A 12,600-nucleotide genomic window follows, 5' to 3' on the forward strand; every position below is an offset into this window, starting at 1 on the left:
AGGTAATGACCACTGACAGGTGAAGTGAATAATACTGATTAACTCTTCACCGTGGCAGCTGTTAGTGGGTGGGCTATATCAGGGAGTGAGTAAACATTTTGTCCTCAGAGTTGACGTGTTAGAAACAGGAAAAATGGGCAAGTGTGAGGATTTCAGCGAGTCTGACACGGGCCACGTTGTGATGGCTAGAAGACGACAGGCCCCGTGATGCTTGTGGGGAACAAAGCCTGGATGGCGTGGTCCAGTCCAGCTGACAGGCTACTGTAGCTCAGGTTGCTGAAAGGGTTACTGATGGTTCTGCTAGGAAGGTGTCAGAGCAAATTTATTACAGTTGGCTAGCTGCAGACCGTCCAGGGTGTCCATGATGACCTCTGTCCACTGCAGAAAGCACCAACAGTTGGCTCGTGAGCATCAGAACTGGACCACAGAGCAATGGAAGAAGAAGCCCCATTGCTCACCAGGGGAACCTCTGACACCAGGATGGACTATGAGAAGAAGGCAAGGTGGAGGAGGCAGTGTGATGCTTTGGACAACGTCCTGCAGGGAAACCTTGGTTCCTGCCATCTAAGCATTGTTGCAGACCATGTACACCCTCTCACAGAAACAGTATTCCCTGATGGCTGTGGCCTTTTCCAGCAGGATCATTTACCCTAAATGCAAAAATGATTCAGGAATGGTTTGAGGAGCACAAATTTGAGGTGCTGACTCCAAATTCCCGGGATCTCAGTCCAATCGAGCATCTGTGGAATGTGCTGGACAAACAGGTCCGATCCATGGAGACCCCACCTCACAACTTACAGGATTTAAAGGATCTGTTGCTAACATCTTGGTGTAGATACTACTGCAGGGGTCTGCAGGCAGGTGGTCATAATGTTATGCCTGATCAGCGTATGTCATGTTTGTCATGTTGTATCTTTGCAATCAAAAAGGGCTACCACCATGGATGAGCGCCTCATCAGAGGTCTATAATAAGGAAACCTTGGATTATTCCATCCATTTAACACATACCATCTATCTAAGCAACCTGCATGTCTGTATTAGGTGCACATATATATATTTATATCCATATGGTGCGAGTATGGATTTGAATGGGTATCTGTGTGTGTTTGATATCTGCCTGCTGACAGGGTTGGCTTCCTTCTTGACCTTTTTCTCTCCAGCTTTGACATTTCCCATTAAGACATAACAAAGGAGCAGATTTCTTCAGCCTCAGTCTTTCTCCCTCCCTTCTTCCTCCTCTTCTTTCTAACTGCAGCCTTTTGCTACAAAATTCATCAACACCATCAGCTCTTAGGTTTGTTGCTGCCTCTCCCTCGGATATCTTTGTTTCTCTCCCTCTCCCGTATCTCCTTCATCGTCTCATTTCTCTCTCTTTTTACCCTTTGTCTTGATCTTTCTCAGCCTCCCTTTCTGCCTCCCCTTCTATCCGTCTGTAGCTCCCTCTGCCTTAGAAGGGACTTGAAATATAAATGCTGCAATGAAACAGCCACACAAGCAACTGCTGTGGGGCTGCTGACATATGCTCTGCACACACAAATGCACAAGCCTTTAGTGTTAATCTACGACACAAGGAGACTTCAGAGTGTACTCTGAGCTTAGGTTTTTAATCTCTCGACTGTGTGTGTGTGTGTGTGTGTCTGTTTGAGAATCTGCTTTTATCTACTGCTATTGAAACTACAGATATGGGGGTGGGGGTGTCCAGAAACTGCAGTTCAACAAGAACCCATGCCATGAGGAGATTTAGTCGGTGTTGAGGAAAGCAGAAATCCACAAGAGACACCCCACCTCCCCTCCATACCCCCACCGCCTTCTCAGAGACATTGTTGCCATATTAGCCAGGTTTGCAGAAATTCAGAATAATAAATAAACAAATGGCAAGCTTGATAATCTGTTCACAAAAGACTAAATATCCAACAGTGACTGCAGCGCACATGTGCAGTACTGATGAGTCTTCATGTGCCTTTAAAGGGAGCTGCATGTGATCCGAGGATGCCAGCTAGCATTAGATTCAAACTATGCAATCAGGCCACTCGAACAAAAGATGCTAGTGTGTGAAGCCACAAAAGCACATGCACATACTCAGTGGAAGACCTGTGATATGTTCTATGTAAGGTATATACATCTATTATAAAGCGTATTATAGGACATCTTTGGACATTATATGCTCTTCTGTTTGCATTTTACTATTGAAAGTTTTGTGTATTCTCAGAAATATATATCCAAATACAATAATTATAGATAGAGAAAGAGCTTGGGTGGAGGTGGGTTGCACAGTGGTTTACAGAGGCCCAGCATACCCTGTATGAGATGTGTGTAAGCTAAGCTATCAGCTGACGTGGGCTGGCTGAGGGATCCTTGAACTGACACTATGCTTGTTGGTAGTTTGATTAGCTTAATATCAGCAGTGTGATTCAGCAAGGCCTCCTTTATCTTTCATCCTGGCCTTCTCCATTATGTGTGCAAGAACCATTTGCTTTGTGTCTGTTATGGCTGCAGAGGAAACCTCGATGGGAAAATTAAAACGTCTTCAAATACATGTTCCTGCACTTACCCGGACAAAAAAAGGCTACATATCATACTGTGAGTTGTATACTTGTATGGGTACACTTCTCATGTCGGCAGTAGAAAGTTCAATATTCAAGTAAAGTGATGACAATAACAAAACAATACTCTGAACTCTGCAGTGTGAACCTCTGTACCGACATAACCGAGAGACTGTTAACCAGACAATTAAAAAAAGTCAGTATCAAATGTCCAGTCTTCTTTACACTTATTGTTGCTGCTCTTTTCTGTTCCCTGCTTGTAGGTTACTTTAGAGAATATAGACTACAGAACATAGCACCTGCTGGATTATGAGACACTGACTTTAAAGTGACCTTGTTTGCCGTCATCCCACCAAGAGGTCAAAGAGAGAAGCAGGGCTGGCGATGCAAAGGCCGGATAACAAAGTTTCGGTCCACTGCTCTCCATGGATGGATGGGCTCGCTGTCTACATCAGCGCTGCTCGACCCAGCAGTCGTGTGTTGGAGGACCACAACTGTTTTGCATATGCACAGCTATCACACTGAATCACCGAGTGTGTGTGAAGACCCGAGCTCACATGTTCACAGCAAAAGTTCACCCGTTCACGCATGGCAATACACACCCACAGAAATCGGTGCTTGCGTGGACGTAGTCGTGTTATGGGTGTTTACTGTTTACACTGTGTGAGAGTATACACTGTAGTCTGCTGTAGTATCAAGGGAGGAAGAAAAAACCTGTGACGCAATTGTCAGTACGAGCAGCTGCATGAAGGCACGTCCTTTGTCTCACAGCCCATTACTTCACTAAGCACTATTCTAATTCATAGATTATTATCCAAGTCACTTATATTCCAGAAACAGCTTCAAACACTGATTCACATATTTATGCAGCACATAGTGTAGATGCATGAATGTGTACATGTGCATGTGATGGGGAAACCCGTGTGGCTTCTGAACGACTACAGACAAGCAAGTGATGCACTGCTATGTATGAGTTAGTGGTTTTAAACTGAATAAAGCCGGTGGGGAATCATTTTAAGCTACATTAAAATCTGCTTATCTAATTTTCTGCCTGTGTGGTTTTTGTAAAACAGCAGGGTTACAGTAGCAGACACGTGGATGTGTCTCACACGCTGTTACTGAAGCAGAATCGAGTTCTTTCTATGTGTCCAATATATAGTCCGGATGCTTTCATCTTAAAAAGTAGCATAGCAAATAAGGCAGCGAATAACAATTTGTGCATCCTGAATAAGTCATCTCATCGCACAGCTCTGTGAGCAACCGTCTGTTTGTGAGTGGCAGCCAATCAGAAGTGGAGGCAGTCTTAAAGGCACAGGAGCTAAACCTGCTGGTCTGATACTGGGACTGAACTGAGAGGCTGCACAGTGGCCCAGTATAAGATCATTACTAATTATTTTGAACCAGAATAAAAACAGTCCGGGGCTTTGGCCCTACATCCTGAGTTTTGGACTTTCAGGTTCTTTTTCTTGTTGAATATTTACTTTTGGTTGGTTTATTGCTTATAGTATTTTAGAATGATGTTGATGTTGTTTCTGTTTGGAGGGACTGTTTCACTGTATCCCAACCTTCTCTGTGTTTCCTGTCTCTGTGTTTGACATTCTTTGCTAGTTACTTGTTTTGTTCACCCAACTCTTTATATTGAGTTCTGCTTCCTGTATCTCGTTATTCCTGATTTGTTCCTGGCGTGTTTCCTCCTAGTCTTGTTACCTTCCTTATACATGCATGTTGTCTGCCCTTGTCTTTTATTGTGTTGTCCCTCTCAGCTGTGTGTTCTCCTGCTCTGCGTGACTCCCGGACTTCTGGATGTTTGGATTCCCCGGTGTTTTGAAATTAGTTTATTATTCAGTAAAATCAGCATTAAAGGCTGACTTTATGTCCTGCTCCTTTGTCCCGAGTCTGCAACCGCCTGCCGCACAGCTAAACCTGACACAGAGCTTTAAATGAGCAAAATAGGTCCCCTCTAAATAAAAGGACTTGACCTAAGTGACTGACACTGATACTGATGATTTTTCTAATCATCCCAGGCCTACTCTTGACTTGACATTTTAGCTGTTTTCAAGTTGCATCAATGTAAAGCAGGGGCAACCTCCCAAAGCTTAAATAAGCGAAACTGTTATAATGCAATGTCCTGTTGCTCTAACTGCACACAATCCTCATTTTGATATATTAACATCAGGATAATGAACTCTACTGTATTTATCATTGGTCTGACTGCTTTTAATTTATCCAGGGAACATAAACTGTACTTTTGGCGAGCTGTGAACATCGATCTTAAACTAAGCAGGTCTTGTGTGGCGGCAGTTAGTTTAACAAAATCACGAGCTGGTGTGCTTTGAATGTGGCGGCGGGATGAGTCATCTTAGTGTTGAGAAATCTACTTCACAGTTTCAGAACTACTTTTTGACACCAGTTACAGCGAACAGAGAATGTTTTCATATTTCATATTTCACACACACACCAATCAACCACAACATTAGACTCAGGCGGGAGACGACAACACTGATCGTCTCATTACAGTAAAATGTGCTGCCGCCTTACTCTGACGTGTCACACCCACTGAAACATAGGTACAAACCAAGAACTCCACAACCCCATTAGAACCAGATTCCTTGACACCAGAGACCCTCTGAGATACAGAAGCACTGACCTGGACAACAAGCTCCCCAGCTAGTAATCAGATCAGACATAAGAGGAGTGCCGGAACAAGCCCGATCAACCCACAGTATCCTAAAGGTCAGCTGCCAGTGTCCTGGTGCCATACACCACAGGATATATCCCATATTCCCATGCCCTGATTGGTCAGACCTGTTTTCGAGACAGGAGGACAATATTAAGCAAACTGCCGTGTTGTGTTGATGTTCGATATACTGCATCTTTTGACACAGACCAACTAATGTTTACCAGTGTACCCAGGATAAATATTACTCTATGCTGGGATCACATTTAAGCATTCTGAAAAACAATTCAATAAAGAGAGAGAGAGAGAGAGCAGGGTGGAGGAAACGCAGCAAATGACCTGGGGCGGATTCAAACCCGGGCATCTCGCCCTGTCATCAGCTCACAGAGACAAAACCTGCCGGTGTGATCAATCATCTTGTTGAAGGTAGCTGAGCTAAACCCTGGGCAGAGCCCCCACAGCCCAAAAACAAACGAGTAGAATATCAGTGTACAAACAATATTCAAATGATTCTTCCTCGTGGGAAATTGGTGCATTTCCAAATCCCAGCGATGCCCAGAATCTTTCTCTGCTTCCTTCCTCCTCCTCTCCTCTGCCATCCTCTTCCTCTCACTTCTCACCAGAAAATACATCTCCCCCACCGGTGGGTGACAGGGGTGGGGTGCACATTAAGCCTTCTCAGAAGGTTTCTTAATCCCTGCCAAGCTGAGCCATGCTGAGCCGAGCCAAGAAAAACACAGAGGAGATATGAGTGTGATTTTTTTTTTCCTGATACTTTGCTCGTCATTTTCAACACCTCCACTTTGGTGAAGGCTAAGCTCCTCGCATGCACACGCATAACTCGAAAATACAAAAACACGTGTGGGAACAAAACGAACAAAACGCTCAAGCAGGCAACAAACACCTGCCTGTTGTTCTCCAGTGGACCTCCAGTATTTTGAACTGGATTGTGGGACTGTCCAGTGTGCGAGACACACTTCAGATGAGGATAGCGGCTCTTTGCTTATAGCTTCAGGCATGTTTTACAGTACAACATTACAGCGTGTGAGCGTAAAGGACCGCCACACTTCTTCTTGCTTCCTGGGCCCCCCCTCCTCCATCGTCCCATCACCTTCATTCTGCCTCAGAGATCAAGCTTCGCTTTTTCTTATTTGTGGGAAGAATTTCAATAGTAGTTTCATTTCATGGTTAGGTTAATATCAGCAGTATTTGACACTGGCTACTAGACTGACTGCACTTCCTGTTTCTACAGCAGCTCTGAACACAAAAGCTTCTCAAAATTTTCTTGAACTACTAAATCCACCCGTATGAAAAAAATAACACAATTTTCGCCATTTGATTTCAAATATAAATGTTACAATTTTAAATGTTATACTGTTACATACTATATGCTATACGGTGGCCCTGAGAGGTCACATGCACTGCAACTTAAGAAAACATCACAAAAGGGAGACGATAACAATAACGATATAAGCTGCGACAGAAGCCAAAACATATGAAGGATCGCACTGAGGCCCAAAAGAGGCAAAGTATTCATCGTGATTATTGTGGTGAGAGAGAAAAAGATGCCGATAATGTGTTTAATTGCATGATTGATAAAATAACACAGATCCTTGTTTGCTATTAGCCACTTCCTGTTAGGTTGTCACTTCCCCAGCTGATCGGTCGAGTTACTGTTTCCCCAAAAACATGGAGAGCTAAACATCTTTAACTGTTTTTGCTGTGTAACCATTGAGAGGAGATTCACCTGCATGCCTGCCAACATTATGAACAAGCTTCTTTTAGACGGCCTGAGGTCGTCCAGGTTGTTCAGCTTTATCAGGAATGAATGCAGTCTGAATGTGAGCTAACAGAAAAACAAATACAACTATATTTTTTTACTCTGCAACACTTATGCATGTTCCAGTGTCGTAAAATAAATCAGAATTTTTATAATGCAAGTCAAACTCAACAATGCTTAAACACTCGCAGTGTTTATGTAACTGGCACATACTTTATGAGAAGTGCAGCAGCATCAGAGAACGATAGTACGGAAACAGCTTCGAGTTAAAAGCTGCTGGCACCGCTGAGGGGACACCCATGTATGGTCAAAGAAACTGTACATTTGTGAGGGTGGATTTTCTTTATAATTGCTTCAAAACATTTTTTTTTATGTAATGCAGATCCACTGCCGTGTCCCATTTCTGGCTTAGCCAAACTCTTGCATAACTTTTTAACAGTGGCAGCAGGTACGTTTAAAACTAAGGGTGCTTTCAGGTGTCAAACAGGGCCTGTCTGAAAGCTGTGTAGGAGGAAGAGAGAAAGCGAGAAAGAGAAAAAGACTGAGCCAAAATTGGATATCTGACTGTCAGTCTGTATCACGACTACACGCTCTGCAGAGTCGAGGAAAATGTGCTGCTTGTTTGACCGTTGATCTGTGCCTACTGGATATATTCGAGAGACAGGAAGCTAACCTCAGCATGTTGTTTATATTTCTGTGTGTCTGTGTATGTATGTTTCCTCTCTCTGAGCTAAGTGTAGCATACAGGTAGCATGAATGGCACATGGGGCGAATTTAACAGGCTGCTAGCTTGGCTACTGAGCTTTAAAGTATGTGTAGTATAAGCAGTGATCATTAAACAAAGTGCATGCAAGGGGGTTCAGCTACACTGTTTCAGAGGCCATGCTTTATTTATGAGGCAAGTAAAGCAGCAAAGTACATAAAATGAGGTTCACATGAAAAAGGATCCACATTCTCTGCCTTCATATCAGCCGAAATGGACATCACGGGGAGAAGCTACATCATGCACTGTATGTGGGATACTTTCAGTCTCTTTGTTGCTCTTTCTCTTTTTTTTGTTTGTTTGGGTTTTTTTGAGTGTGTGTGTTTATCTAAAATAAAACTACCTGCCATAACTACAAGGGAAGGTCATTCCAACATTAGCAAAGCAAACGTCCTCTGCTGCTGTACACACCACAGAAGGTATTAGACCTACTATTGAAATGCAGTTGGCTGACAATAGCCAGCAACAAAAAAAGCTGCCTATCAATGTGGCTCTTTGCAAAAATCACTGCAGCTCTTCACTGTAAGGAAATTTAAAGAAGCAGACCGTCAAATTCTGTCCTCAGGGAGGATGCATGTACCTACCACACTGTAGGCTGTGCCAACAATAGGTGCATTCATGCTAACAGGCTAATAACATGAATGCACAAGCATAGTGTGTCACAGAGCCATGTTTGTGCCCTGTACAAAAAACATCCCAAAAGAAAAATAGCACATTTTTTTTTTAAAAATAAAACTTTTCACAGATTCCAAATCCACAATTTTGGCTTTAAATATTAAATTCTTATCTCTGGATTTGATGTTTTTAACCACACTTAAACGACAGGCCACATCTGTGTAACACTAGTAAATGTTTTTCTTTACTACCCGTAAAGCAGTTTGCAGTATGTGGTTTGCACCACTAAAGGAAAAAGCTGCCTTACACTCTGAATGAGGTCAGAGCTCAAGGTCAGAAATATAAACTCCAGTTCTTTGAAGATTATAATAAAGTTTGTTTTTCTTTTCAAAAATACATAATTCTCTTGGTTTGCTATTGTGATTGGTGTCCACTCAGGACATTCAGTACAGCAGAATTTATCGTCAGCATTTATGCAACAAATTCTGCAGACATCGGTTCACTTGACTTCTGCATGAAAAATCTCTTTTCATTAGAAACATTAGTTGAAGGCCAATGACTTCAGTATTTATTGAGACCCTGATGTTAAACTGGTTAAGCTGACATGATAGACAGTGACTCTGTTTAGCCTAAAGACACCGCAGGCCAAAGAACAAACCAACAGCAACACGAAGGGACTCGTACAAACACTCGAGCAATGGAAGACCATATTGTGGATTAGCTACTTTACAAAAGCCTTTAAAGCTTTGCTGATTGTCTTCTGGTGAGAATTTTGCTACAATGTCTCTTTTGCAACAAACCAGACAGATGGGCTCATGTGAATCTACGCCGCCAAGAGAAGAGAGTGTGAAATTTAAAAGGTCAGTGCGACAGAATCCAGCCTTGTTTTGTGGTGTTAGCAAATGTTCTCTCTAACTACATTAATATTCTCGTTGATGTACAAACTCAACAACTTGAAATGGCTTCGATCCGATGCTACCTGCCAGTCATGTGAACATTTTTTTTTCCAGTTACAAACTTAAATCTGAAAAAGTGGAATATCGAGTCCAGCCTAGTCTAGCTACTCTTCCTCACTCTCACTTAGTCTTAAGCTGCCCTTTTTTTCTCTGTTCTAGACCAATGACATAACCATCCTTTCCTTGGATAAATCAGGCGTCCCCCCTCACCTCTCTCCCTTCGGTGGGCAGACGTCGTGGGTGCTCTTTCGCCTCCCACCCGCGGCGGCAAGAGAGTGGCAGGCCGGGTGGGCGCGGCATCAGAGCAGACGGACAGCAGGACGGGCGGTGGCAATGTTTCACGGCAGCAGTTTTGGTGAAGGTCGACTGGCGCAGGAAGACGTTAAGGAGCTTCAGCAGCAACGGCAGGACCATGGTCCTCAGCGGCAGCTCACCGCAGAGGGGTCAGGGTCAGGGCGGCCCCCTGGGTTTCCGTGACCGCCTGCAGTATGAACCAACTCTGTGACGTCCCTACGTGGTGTTAGGATGACAAGGATGTCACTGTTCAGAGGCAGTCCACAAGGAGTAGCATGGCACGGACTAAGTCTCATGCCTCGAGATGATGTCAGAAGTCACATGAAAGAGAGATCATGCCATTCCCCTGCTTCCTGGGTACAGCTTATCCTCTTCGCTCATAGGATCCTTTTCCCTCAGGCTCAAGAACGGAGGGCGTCACATGCAGCTATTCAACAGCTTCCACCCTGATGCAACTGAACCCCAGCTCGCTTTCTGCTCTGCTTCCCTCTGCAAGGCTCAGATCAGTCCTCAGCTGCCCAACGGTTCCCTGTTAATCTACTGCCAGCATCACTCTGTCCTTTGTCTTACTACATCTCAATGAGTTTCTTCCACTGTCCTCCACTTCTGCAGCATTCTTGTTGACGGGTATCTGGCTGTCAACACCTCGCAATCTTTGAACAAATCAGCATGCAACAGGGAAGAAGGAAGAGAGAAAAGGAGAGAGATGGAAGATGGCAACAGGAGAGTCGCTTTCTATCAGTTGTAGATGGACCCACGATGCTGTTCAGCTGCTGCTGGTATTACTACTACTCTGAAAAAGAGTGGCAGAAAGAAGGAAGAGAGGGAAACAGAGCTGGAAAATGCGTGTTCCGGGAGGTGTTTCGCTGAGAGAGGAAAAAAAACCTTCCGCACAAAAGATACGAGATGCTCTGCTGAGGATAATCAGAGAAGAAGGAGTTGTGGGAGAGAGAGATACACACAGGGTAGTGAGAGAGAGAGAGAGAAAGACAGAGCGAGAGAGAGCATGGGAAAAAAATTACATAAATATGCATGCAGTATAAAGACGCAGTGTTAGAAGTACTGGTATTTTGTCATAGGTTATGTTGCCCCCCACCCCCACGCACACACACTGAGACTCACCTTCAAATATTATGTAATCTAGTGCAAGACTACTACAAACTGTGAAATGCAACAGTTTCATGGAGAGGACGCTGACCATAACCTAACCTAACACAATAAATGATAAAAAGCACGTGTTGCCCAAAACTTATTGTGGAGGTGCACTCGGAGCACAAACCGCAAAACAGACACAAATACAGACACAAAGGGACACAGCGTACAAGTTAGGTTTGTCAGTATTTGTACCCTAAAGTTCCTTTAGCATGTCTTTTAGCATGTTATAGTTTCACAGTGGCCATCTATTGGCTGGCTTGGCAAGACATAAACCAAACAACAGTCAACGTTTTAATTTAGCTAATTTGGCTAACATGTCAGCTAACTCTCAAATTTCTCAAACTCAAGTGAAACACGAAGCGTATTCAAGATTTGAATATGGGTCTTGTTTGTGAAGACTCAGCTCAGCTTAAGCATTTTGGCCTCTGCCGTCTCTTGTTTTGATGAGTCTGAGGAGCTTACCATACTCCACTACAGTAATTAAGACTAAAATTTACAAAATGAACGCCAATAGCAATATTTAAAAAAGAAAGGCGAAATCTGACCCAATGCAAACTCTGTTTGCAGCAACGAAGCTACTCTCAGCGTCAAAAGACTCCAACCTAAAGAAACATCTGGAGCTAAGTTCTTTTTAAAAAAACTAATGTTAGCCTACTGCAGCTAGCTTGTTGTATATATGGTAGCTACCTGGATTATGTGTCTCTTCAGTATATTCGATGTACTGTCACTGAGCAAACATTGTTAGGTGGTGTTAGCTCAGGTTAGTTCATAGACTGCAGCCTGTTAGACTTGATGGATAGCATTAACAACCTGCTAGCTGCAAATAATCCTGTGCAGTTCTGAAAGCAACTTTCCAGCTAACGTTCACACACATTCATACTCTGATAAATGGATCGGAGAACAACTTGGGGTTAGTAACTTGCCTAAGGATATTTGGCATGCAGACTGGGGGTGCCATGGATTGAACATCTGATTGGAAGGTTGAGTGAACCACCAACCTTCAATCAGTAGATGACCTGCTCTACCACCTGAGCTACAGCCACCCCTAGCAGGACAGTTCTAACTAATGTGGCTAACACTTAGTTTAGTAGTGTTAGCCACATTAGCATTAGTTTAGTAATAGTAACTCTAAGAAGGACTGACTGTGAGTCTCTTTGTGCTTTAGTGCAAATTAATCCCAGCCAGATTTCCATGGAAACACTTCCTGGTTGTACTCACTGCACATCCTCCTCTAAGGTCAATGCACCGTTTCACAGTTTGAAAGAATATAACCTAGATTTACATCAAAATTCAAAGTTCTAACTTCAGTCCGCCTCTCCACTAAGTTTCATGAAATTCAGCAAAGTTCAATAATCTCACTAACATCGAGGAAAACAAAGCCTTTTTGCTTTTCCTTTCATTCATGTAATATAGTGACTTCTGTACAAATCTTTCTTTGTTCTGGTCAAATTTTGGCTCAGATATAAATGGCTGAACTCCAGGGGGTTGTTAGATTTATGGTGTGTAACCAGTGCTCAAGGGGACATGATTTCAGATTGAGGATGGAAACAGCTGTTGCAGTGATTTGCAGTCGGAGAGAAATTATTTCTTTAAAGCGTGTAAACCTTTTTGAAATGCTGCATCTGTAAACAACACTTCAAAGTCACTGACAGTTGGCATTTACTTGCTCAATACCACATTTTGCATGATTGAAATCTGAAAAATGCAGCTTTTTCACTAAAGAGTCTGAAACAGTGCAGAATGAGTAACACGATATACTTCCATAGCTGCTAGACTAATAACGATACACATGTGAAAAGAAAATCAAAAACCAAGAG

The 12,600-nt window shown here is 43.2% G+C and overlaps 1 protein-coding gene across 1 annotated transcript in view; it reads right to left on the reverse strand.

The window, feature by feature from the left end:
* kcnh2b (potassium voltage-gated channel, subfamily H (eag-related), member 2b) overlaps positions 1-12,600 on the reverse strand; it is a 231,509-nt gene that overhangs the window by 40,533 nt on the left and 178,376 nt on the right. The gene's annotated exons all lie outside the window — the stretch shown is intronic.

Source organism: Oreochromis aureus, linkage group 9 (assembly GCF_013358895.1).
Source record: "Oreochromis aureus strain Israel breed Guangdong linkage group 9, ZZ_aureus, whole genome shotgun sequence".
Lineage (NCBI taxonomy): Eukaryota > Metazoa > Chordata > Actinopteri > Cichliformes > Cichlidae > Oreochromis > Oreochromis aureus.